Genomic DNA, 12,137 nt, shown 5'->3' on the forward strand with positions numbered 1-12,137 from the left:
CGCACCTCCAGACGCGCGATCCGACGCGGATTTGGCCGGGCCCGCCTCATCATTGCCGCATGATGGGCCTGAGCCGGATGCGCTGCGCCGCCTGGATCTTTTGCGCCACGCCCCACTCCGCCCGTGACGCCTCCCGCTCCAGATGCCGCAGACGATCCGTCTGCCCTGCATGATGACGAGGCGGTCGGTGCAGAGGGCTCCATCGGGGGATCTGCTGCGCCGGATATCTCTGCTGCACCTCCTGTTGCTTCACGCACACGTCTCCAAAAGGGGGTAACTAAACCAGTTAATTACAAGCAAATAATGAAGTTTGGTCTTGCCTGCTCTACAGATTAACCACGCTCTCTTGGGGAGGCACTTAGTAATACAAAGTGGAAGAAGGCCATGGAAGAAGAACACATGGCACTTCTGAAAAATCACACATGGCATCTGGTTCCTCCACGGCAAGGTAAAAATTTGATTGATTGTAAGTGGGTCTTCAGAGTGAAACGGAAATCTGATGGAACCATAGATCGCTACAAAGCCAGACTCGTTGCAAAAGGCTTTAAACAACGATATGGCATAGACTATGAGGACACCTTTAGTCCTGTTGTTAAAGCTGCAACTATTCGTCTTGTGCTCTCTATTGCTGTTTCCATGGGATGGAGCCTTCGACAGCTAGATGTGCAGAATGCGTTTCTTCACGGCGTTCTGGAAGAGGAAGTATATATGAAACAACCTCCTGGGTTTGAGAACAAAAACAAACCACTTTATGTATGCAAACTTGACAAAGCTCTATATGGACTGAAGCAAGCTCCCAGGGCCTGGTACTCTAGACTCAGTCAGAAATTACAAGCCCTTGGTTTTGTTCCTTCTAAGTCTGGCACATCTTTGTTCATTTACAATAAACTAAAAACATCAATATTTGTTCTCATATATGTTGATGATATTATAGTCACAAGTTCATCTGATGAGGCAATATCAGTGTTGCTGAAGGATTTGAGTGCTGAATTTGCTCTCAAGGACTTGGGAGACTTGCATTTCTTCCTAGGGATTGAGGTAAAGAAACAAGGTGATAACATCCATCTCTCTCAAGAAAAGTATGCTAGTGACCTGGTGAGAAGAGTTGGGTTACAAGGTTGCAAACCTTCACCAACTCCGTTATCTAGTACAGAAAGACTGTCACTTGCAGAAGGAGAACTTTTGAGTCCTGATGACAGCACCAGGTACAGAAGCTTGGTAGGAGCACTCCAGTACTTGACCTTGACACGACATGATATTTCCTTTGCGATGAACAAAGTTTGTCAGTTTCTTCATGCATCTACTAAAACTCATTGGACTGCTGCTAAATGTATTGTGAGATATGTGAAAAACACCATGAATCTTGGTCTTACTTTCACCAAGTCCTCATCCACACTTGTCAGTGCTTTCTCTGATTCTGACTGGGCAGGATGTGTAGATGACAGACGCTCTACTGGTGGGTTTGCAGTGTTCTTTGGTCCAAATTTAATATCATGGTGTGCAAAGAAACAAGCTACAGTGTCACGATCAAGCACAGAAGCTGAGCACAAGGCACTAGCCAATGCCACAGCTGAGATCATTTGGGTTCAGTCCATGTTGAGAGAGCTTGGTGTGAAAAACACTCAAGCCCCATGCTTGTGGTGTGACAATCTTGGTGCTACTTATCTGTCTGCTAATCCTGTTTTTCATGCAAGGACTAAACATATTGAAATTGATTTCCATTTTGTTAGAGAACGAGTTGCCAATAAGCAATTGGAAATTCGCTTTGTACATTCTCAAGATCAAGTTGCAGGTGGATTCACCAAAGCCTTGCCCACAAGAAACTTTGAAGAATTCAAGCGTAATCTCAACTTAACGAAGTTGTGATTAAGGGAGGGTGTTGAACAATATATGTCGCACCGTGACATACGTTTAGGTTGCAACGGTGGAGGAGTCCAAACCAAGATAGACTAGGATCTCTAGTTAGTTGTCATATGGTTATAATCTCCTCTTATCTCTTTATCTCTTTATCTCTTTCTCTCCAAGTCTCCATGTAATCTGAACAACCTTGTACACTATGCCAGGAGTCGCGCCCTGGCCTATATTAACACGCAACCGTCGCCCAGGATGGGTACGATGTTCCTCCACATTTACCCCTACGAGGGGTTTACGACAGGGTGATCCCATGTCCCCATATTTGTTCTTAATTTGTGTTGAAGGATTGTCCAGTCTGCTAGCTCACGAGGAGGAGAATGGTGGTATCCAAGGTATTAGGGTGTGTCGTAGTGCACCATCAGTTTCACACTTACTTTTTACTGATGATTCCCTAATCCTGATGAGAGCGGATGCATCGAACACCACATCACTCCAAGGTGCTCTGGATTTGTACTGTGCCAATTCCGGTCAGATGATCAGTGAAGCTAAGTCTAGTATTTTCTTCAGTCCAAATACTAGAGTTGAAGTCAGGGAGGAGGTATGCTCTAAATTGAATATAATGTCAGAGGCCTTATCAGATAAGTACTTGGGGTTACCTTCCCAAGTGGGTGTTGACCGCAGCGACAGTTTTATTCATTTAATTGAGAGAGTTGTGGCAAGAATTATGGGCTGGAATGAGAAGACTTTGTCCATAAGTGGCAAAGAGGTTTTACTGAAAGCAATTGCGCAGGCTATTCCATCCTATGCTATGTCAGTATTTAAGATACCCAAAAATATTTGCAAGGAAATTTGTAACGCAATTGCTAGATTCTGGTGGGGAGGGACTCAAGAAAAGAAGAAACTACACTGGAAGGCTTGGTGGAAAATGTGTATCCCTAAAAAAGAAGGTGGGATGGGCTTCAGAGATCTACACTGCTTTAATCAAGCTTTGCTAGCTAAACAGTGTTGGAGGTTATTGAGTGACCCGCATTCTCTTTGTGCCCAGGTATTAAGAGCGAAGTACTATCCCAATGGGGATTTATTAAACACAACCTTGAGGAAAGGGGCATCTTTTACCTGGCAGAGTATCATGTCAGGATTGAAAACTTTCAAGAGGGGGTCTATTTGGAGACCAGGGAATGGTGAATCAATTACTATCTGGTCGGACCAGTGGATTCCTTCGAGTCATGACAGGAAAATAATGACACCAAGAGGACAATGTTTGCTGACCTCGCTGAAAGAAATCATTAACCCAGTCACGGGAGACTGGGACGAGGAGTTACTTAGGGATAATTTTTGGCCTATGGACGTTGAGAAGATCCTGCAAGTTCCTCTTCCGTCTCACGGACAACCAGATTTTATTGCCTGGCAGTTTACAAATTCAGGATGCTTCACAGTTAAATCTGCTTATCCAAAAAACATTGCGATGGGTCGTAGGGCGACTGCGGCGGCTCCCGCGCCCGCTGCTGGGGAGGGCTCGTCCTCGCCGTGCTCCCTGGTCGGCGCCGCCCTCCCGCCTCGCCCTCTCTCCCCCCGCTCGCCGCGCCTCCCCCTCCTGCCGTCCCCTCTCCCCGCCATCCCTCCCGCTACGGCCTCCCCGGGTCGGGCTTGTTGGGCTGACTGGGCGGCCGAGGAGGACTTGGCCGAGGCCGCGGCTGCGACGGCTGGCCGGCCTCGTCGGGCTTGCAGGTTTGGTGACCGACTCGCGGAGGTCGCCGCGCCCATGTTGGGGCTGTCGCTCCCGTCGTCCTTGCCTCCCCTCCTCCCCCTTCCCTTGCCGGTGCGGCCTAGCGCCTGCCGTGCACCACCTTCCCCACCGTCGCCGGCTGTGCGCTGAGAGGCCGGTCGACGCGGCAGTGGGGCCCGAGCCCGTGCTTGGGAGGTGGCCGGAAGGGCGGATGTCGGTCTCGCTACGATCTCATGGCGCCGCCCTTCGTCGTCGTTGGACTCCGGCGTCTGCGCCCCGCTGCGTCCCTCGCCGGTGCCGGACGGGGTGATCCCCCGGATTGCGGTGTTTGATGTGTTCCATCCATCCCCTGGGCCCTCCACGGCGGCTCCTTCCGGACTCCCCGCGGCAGCGGCGACTCGGGCGGATGGAACCCTAGCTCCTTCCCCTTCCTCCGCGCTGGTTGGATTGGGCCGCCCCAGGCCTAGTGGGCCGGCTGGGGCGGGGGACTCATCTGGCCCTTCACGGCCTGCCCCTCTCCCTCGGGCCGGTGGGATTCTTTCCCTCCTCCCCTCGTAGGCCTTGGCCCAGGTCTAGCCGACCTGCGGGCCCTCTCCCTCTTTAGGGTTGGCCTCTATACCGGCGCCCGCACCCTCCCCCCGCCCCCCCGCTGCTCCACCCTGCGCCGCCGTCGGGTTCCCCCTATGCTTCTCGTGCCCTCTCCCTCCCCTCCTGGTGCCGGCTCCTCCCGCGAGCCCCCCTCCCCCGTGCGTCCCTGCCCGCCATGGCCAGGGAGTCGAGCGACGACGCGCCCCGTCCCAAGCGTCGGGCGGCCTCTCAGGATTCACTGCCCCCTCTTGAACCGCGCAGGGCCTCGCCGGAGGGCTCCCGCCGGGAGATGGAGCTGAGGGAGGACCTCCTCCGCTCCAATGGTCCAGCTCCCACTGGCAACGGTGACCGGCGCGCCGAGCGCGGCCGTGAGCGGTCTCCGGTGGAGTGGCGGGGCCGTGGACGTGACCGTGCCACTCGCTCCCCTCCCCGCCGCTCACGCTCCCCGCCGCGATCTGACCGTGCTCAGGCGTCCCCCCACGCCGTTATGACCCACCGCGCCGCCAAGCTGATCCCCGACCGGCCCCAACCCCAACAACAGCCGCAATGGTCGGGGGGCGTTCGCGAAGAAGAAGAAGAAGCAAGGCAACCACCGCCCCACCGGGTGGCCAAGCCTCCTCCATTTCCAACCCTCCGGTGGTGGCAGCCCTTCCCTCCACCATGGCCGCGGCCACATGCTTCAATTGTGGGGTGGCCGGGCACTGTCAGGGTGACTGCCCGAAGGCTCCCGCTTGCTACCTATGCAAGAAGACAGATCACCCCGCTGCCCTCTGCCCGGTGCACCAGCCCCCTGGGACACTTGGGTTGTTCGGATATGCGTTGGAGGATTTGGGCTTCTTCCAGATGGATCTTCCGGAGTCTCGGGCCACCCCGCCCTTGACTGCTCTCATCTCGGTCCTGGATGGCCGTACTGCCTCCCCGGCAATCATCTCGGAGGAGCTTCGCCACCTGTTCAACCCTGACTGGGATTGGGAGGTGATCCCGATCTCGGACCGGGAGTTCACGGCGGTCTTTCCAGACCCAGTCAGCCTCCGCTACGGTACCCATAGTGCCAAACTCACGCTCGCTCTCGACCAGCTCTCTGTCCGCATCTCGATTCCATCGGTGGACCCTTTGGCGGTGGCCAGCTTGTCCACGGTATGGGTGCAGATACTATTGGGGAACGTAGCAGAAATTTAAAATTTTCTACGCATCACCAAGATCAATCTATTGAGTAATCTAGCAACGAGGGGAAGGAGAGTGCATCTAGATACCCTTGTAGATCGCTAAGCGGAAGCATTCAAGTGAATGGGGGTATGGAGTCGTACTCGTCGTGATCCAAATCACCGATGATCCTAGCGCCGAACGGACGGCACCTCCGCATTCAACACACGTACGGAACGGAGACGTCTCCCACGCCTTGATCCAGCAAGGAGGAGGGAGAGGTTGAGGAAGAGAGTCCAACAACAGCACGACGGCGTGGTGGTGATGGAGTGGCAGTTCTCCGGCAGGGCTTCGCCAAGCTCACGCGGAGGAGGAGAGGTATTGGAGGGGAGGGGCTGCGCCAGGTTCAAGGGTGTGGCCGCCCTCCCACCCCTCCACTATTTATAGGTGGGGAGAGAGGGGGCCAGCCCCCCTAGATCCCATCTAGGGTTGGGGCGGTGGCCAAGGGGGGAGGAGTGCCTCCCAAGTCAAGTGGAGGCCCTCCCCCTTAGGGTTTCCCCTCTCCCATGCGCATGGGCCTTAGGGGGCTGGTGCCCTTGGCCCATTAAGGTTAGGGCGCCCCCCTACAGCCCATGCTGCTCTATTGGACGTGGTGGAACATTTTCCGGACCTCCGGACCCCTCCGAAATCCTCCGGAACCTTCTGGAAGCTTCCTGGTACAATACCGAAAAAACCGAACTTTTCCCGGAACCCGAACAACAACTTTCCATATATAAATCTTTACCTACGGACCATTCCGGAACTCCTCGTGATGTCCGGGATCTCATCCGAGACTCCGAACAACATTCGGTAATCACATACAAGTCTTCCTAGCGTCATCGAACCTTAAGTGTGTAGACCCTACGGGTTCGGGAACCATGCAGACATGACCGAGACAACTCTCCGGCCAATAACCAACAGCGGGATATGGATACCCATGTTGGCTCCCACATGTTCCACGATGATATCATCGGATGAACCACGATGTCGAGGATTCAATCAATCCCGTATTCAATTCCCTTTGTCCAGCGGTATTGTACTTGCCCGAGATTCGATCGTCGGTATCCCAATACCTTGTTCAATCTCGTTACCGACAAGTCTCTTTACTCGTTTCGTAACACATCATCCCGTGATCAACTCCTTGGTCACATTGTGCACATTATGATGATGTCCTACCGAGTGGGCCCAGAGATACCTCTCCGTTTACACGGAGTGACAAATCCCAGTCTCGATTTGTGCCAACCCAACAGACACTTTCGGAGATACCTGTAGTGTACCGTTATAGCCACCCAATTACGTTGTGATGTTTGGCACACCCAAAGCACTCCTACGGTATCCGGGAGTTGCAAAATCTCATGGTCTAAGGAAATGATACATGACATTAGAAAAGCTTTAGCAAACGAACTACACGATCTTGTGCTAGGCTTAGGATTGGGTCTTGTCCATCACATCATTCTCCTAATGATGTGATTCCGTTATCAACGACATCCAATGTCCATGGTCAGGAAACTGTAACCATCTATTGATCAACGAGCTAGTCAACTAGAGGCTTACTAGGGACATGGTGTTGTCTATGTATCCACACATGTATCTGAGTTTCCTATCAATACAATTCTAGCATGGATAATAAACAATCATCATGAACAATGAAATATAATAATAATAACTAATTTATTATTGCCTCTAGGGCATATTTCCAACAGTCTCCCACTTGCACTAGAGTCAACAATCTAGTTCACATCGCCATGTGATTAACACTCACAGGTCACATCGCCATGTGACCAACATCCAAGAGTCTACTAGACTCAATGATCTAGTTCACATCACTATGTGATAAACACTCAAAGAGTTCTGGGTTTGATCATGTTATGCTTGTGAGAGAGGTTGTAGTCAACAGGTCTTGCCATATTCAGATCCCTATGTATTTCGCAAAACTTTGTATCGTAGATGCTGCTACCACGTTCCACTGTGAGCTATTCCAAATTATTGCTCCATTATACGTATCCGGTATCTCTACTCAGAGCTATCCGGATAGGTGTTAAGCTTGCATCGACGTAACTCTTTATGTCGAACTCTTTATCACCTCCATAACCGGGAAATATTTCCTTATTCCTCTAAGGATAATTTTGACCGCTATCTGGTGATCTACTCCTAGATCACCTTTGTACCCTCTTGCCAGGCATGTGGCAAGGCACACATCAGGTGCGGTACTCAGCATGGCATACCGTATAGAGCCTATGACAAAAGCATAGGGGACGACCTTCGTCCTTCTTGTTTCTTCTGCCGTGGTCAAGCTTTAAGTCTTACTCAACTTCACACCTTACAACTCAGGTAAGAACCCCTTCTTTGACTGATCTATTTTGAACTCCTTCAAAAACATGTCAAGGTGTGCGTTCTTTGAAAGTATCATCAGACATCTTGATCTATTTCTATAGATCTTGATGCCCGATATGTAAGCAGCTTTATCCAGGTCTTCCTTTGAAAATCACTCTTCAAACAACCGTTTATGCTTTCCAGAAATTCTACATCATTTCGATCAACAATATGTCATCCACATATACTTATCAGAAATGTTGTAGTGCTCCCACTCACTTTCTTGTAAATACAAGTTTCTAGCAAACATTGTATAAACCTAAAAGCTTTGATCACTCCATCAAAACATATATTCCGATTCCGAGATGCTTGCTCTAGTCCATAGAAGGATTGCTGGAGCCAGAATACCTTTTAGCATCCTTAGGATCGACAAAACCTTTTATTGTATCACATACAACTTTTCTTACGAAAACTGGTAAGAAAACTTGTTTTGACATCCATCTGTAAGATTTCATAATCGAAAAATACAGCTAATGCTAACATGATTCCGACGGACTTAAGCATCTCTATGGGTGAGAAATTCTCATCGTAGTCAACTCCTTGAACTTGTGAAAAGACTCTTTCCCACAAGTCGAGCTTCATAGACGGTAATATTACCGCCCACGTCCGTCTTCTTCTTAAAGATCCATTTATCTCAATGGCTTGCCGATCATCGGGCAAGTCCACCAAAGTCCATACTTTGTTCTGATATATGGATCCTATCTCGGATTTCATGGCTTCTAACCATTTGTTGGAATACGGGCCCACCATCGCTTCTCCATAGCTCGTAGGTTCATTATTGTCTAACAACATGATATCTAAGACATGATTACCGTACCACTCAGGAGTAGTACATATCCTTGTCGACCTACGAGGTTTGATAGCAACTTGATCCGAAGCTTCATGATCACTATCATTAACTTCTTATTCAACAGACATAGGCGCCACAGAAAACATCTTTCTGTGTTGCATCACTCTCTGGTTGAAGTAAAGGTTCGACAACCTCATCAAGTTCTATCTTCCTCCCACTCAATTCTTTCGAGAGAAACTCCTTCTCGAGAAAGGACTCGTTCTTAGTGACAAACAATTTGCCCTCAGATCTGAGATAGAAGGTATACCCTACTGTCACCTTTGGGTATCCTATGAAGATGTGTTTGTCCGCTTTGGGTTCGAGCTTCTCCGGCTGAAGCCTTAAGCATCGCAGCCCCAAACATTAAGAAATGACAACTTTGGTTTCTTGCCAAACCAATGTTCATACGACGTCGTCTCAACGGACTTAGATGGTGTCCTATCTAAAGTGAATGCAGCTGTCTCTAACGCATAACCTCAAAATGAAAACGGTAGATCGGTAAGAGACATCATAGATCACACCATATCTCATAAGGTTCGATTACGACGTCCAGACACACCATAACCCAGTGGTGTTCCAGGTGGCTTCAACTATGAAACAATTCCACAATGTCTTAAGTGTTTGCCAAACTCATAACTCAGATATTCTCATTGATCAGATCATAGGAATTTGATCTTCTTGTTATGATGATTCTTAACTTCACTCTGAAATCGCTTGAACTTATCAAACGTTTCAGACTTGTGCTTCATTAAGTAAATATACATATATCTACTCAAATCGTCAATGAAGATGAGAAAATAGCGATATCCACTGCACGCTTCAATTCTCATTGGATCACACGCATCAGCATGTATGATTTCCAACAAGTCACTTGCCCGTTTCATTGTACCTGAAAGCGGGATCTTAGTCATCCTGCCCATGAGGCATGGCTCGCATGTGTCAAGCGATTCAAAATCAAGTGACTCCAAACATCCATCGACATGGAGTTTCTTCATGCATCTTACGCCAATATGACCTAAGCGGCAGTGCCACGAGAAAGTGGTACTATCATTATTAACTCTACATCTTTTGGCGTGAACATGTGTATTACCACGACCGAGATTCAATGAACCATTCACATAGGGTGCATGACCATGAAAGGTATCATTCATGTAAATAGAATAACCATTATTCTCTAACTTAAATGAATGACTGTATTGCAATGAACATGATCTAATCATATTCATGCTCAACGTAGACACCTGATAACATTTATCTAGGTTCAATACTAATCCCGAAGGCAGATGGAGCGTGCGATGGTGATCTCATCAACTTTGGAAACACTTCCAACACACATCGTCACCTCGCCCTTAGCCAGTCTCCGTTTAGTCCATAGCTTTTGCTTCAAGTCACCAATAATAGTAACTGAACCGGTATCCAATACCCAGGTGCTACTAGGAGTACTAGTGAGGTACACATTAAAAACACGTATATACTTTGAAGTTGCTAGCCTTCTTATCTACCATGCATTTGGGGTAATTCCGCTACCAGTGACCGTTCCCCTTACAATAGAAGCACTTAGTCTCGGGTTTGGGTTCAACCTTGGGTTCCTTCACTGGAGCGGCAACTGGTTTGCCATCCATGAAGTTTCCCTTCTAGCCCTTGCCCTTCTTGAAACCAGTGGTCTTGTTAAACCATCAACACTTGATGCTCCTTCTTGATTTCTACCTTTTGCGGTCTTAAGCACCGCGAACAGCTCCGGGATCAACTCCATCCCTTGCATGTCATAGTTCATCACGAAGATCTAGTAGTTTAGTGATAGTGGCTAGAGAACTCTATCAATCACTATCTTATCTGGAAGTTTAACTCCCACTTGATTTAAGTGATTGTAGCACCCAGACATTCTGAGCACATGCTCACTAGCTGAGCTATTCTCCTCCATCTTGTAGGCAAAGAACTTGTCAGAGGTCTCATACCTCTCAACACGGGCATGAGCCTGAAATCCCATTTCAGCTCTTGGAACATCTCATATGTTCTATGGCGTTCAAAACGTCATTGGAATCCTGATTCTAAGCCGTAAAGTATGGTGCACTAAACTATCAAGTAGTCATCAGGATGTGTCTGTCAGGTGTTCACAACATCCACAGACGACGTTGTAGGGGTTTGCACATCGAGCGATGCATCAAAGACGTAAGCCTTCTGTGTAGCAGTGAGGACACTCCTCGAACTACGGACCTAGTCCGCATCATTGCTTACAATATCTTTCAACTTGGTCTTTCTCTAGGAACGTATCGAAACAGGGAGCTACAACGTGAGCTATTCATCTACAACATATTTGCAAAGACAATTTAGACTATGTTCATGATAATTGAGTTCATCTAATCAAATTATTTAATGAACTCCCACTCAGATAGACATCCCTCTAGTCATCTAAGTGAAACATGATCCGAATCGACTAGGCCGTGTCCGATCATCACGTGAGACGGACTAGTCATCAACGGTGAACATCTCATGTTGATCGTATCTTCTATATGACTCATGTTTGACCTTTCGGTCTTCCGTGTTCCGAGGCCATGTCTGTACATGCTAGGCTCGTCAAGTCAACCTAAGTGTATTGCGTGTGTAAATCTGGCTTACACCTGTTGTATTCGAACGTTAGAATCTATCACACCCGATCATCACGTGGTGCTTCAAAACAATGAACCTTCGCAACGGTGCACAGTTAGGGGGAACACTTTTCTTGAAATTTTAGTGAGGGATCATCTTATTTAAGCTACCGTCGTTCTAAGCAAATAAGATGTAAAACATGATAAACATCACATGCAATCAAATAGTGACATGATATGGCCAATATCATTTTGCTCCTTTTGATCTCCATCTTCGGGGCTCCATGATCATCGTTGTCACCGGCATGACACCATGATCTCCATCATCATGATCTCCATCATAGTGTCTTCTTGAAGTTGTCTCGTCATCTATTACTTCTACTACTATGGCTAACGCTTTACTCCCTCCTTCCATCTATATAGGGCCTAATGCGTTTTTAAGACCGTCTTTGACTATTGACAAGATTAATAGTACATGACATGCACAGTGTGAAAATTATATTGTTGAAAGCTCCTTTCACATACGAATTTAACAGTGTGCTTTGTGTAAGTTGCATGTCATATATTATTGCTCTAATATTTGGTCAAAGTTAGCCTTGAAAAACGCATTAGGCCCTATATACATGGAAGGAGGGAGTAGCAATAAAGTAAAGTAATTACATGACGTTTAAGTTGACACGCAGGTCATAAATAAATTAAGACAACTCCTATGGCTCCTGCCGGTTGTCATACTCATCGACATGCAAGTCGTGATTCCTATTACAAGAACATGATCAATCTCATACATCACATATATCATTCATCACATCCTTTTGGCCATATCACATCATAAGGCATATGCTGCAAAAACAAGTTAGACATCCTCTAATTGTTGTTGCAAGTTTTTACGTGGCTGCTATAGGTTTCTAGCAAGAACGTTTCTTACCTACGCGAAAACCACAACGTAATGTGCCAATTTCTATTTACCCTTCATAAGGACCCTTTTCATCGAATCTGATCC

Source organism: Triticum aestivum, chromosome 2A, assembly GCF_018294505.1.
Source record: "Triticum aestivum cultivar Chinese Spring chromosome 2A, IWGSC CS RefSeq v2.1, whole genome shotgun sequence".
Taxonomy (NCBI): domain Eukaryota; kingdom Viridiplantae; phylum Streptophyta; class Magnoliopsida; order Poales; family Poaceae; genus Triticum; species Triticum aestivum.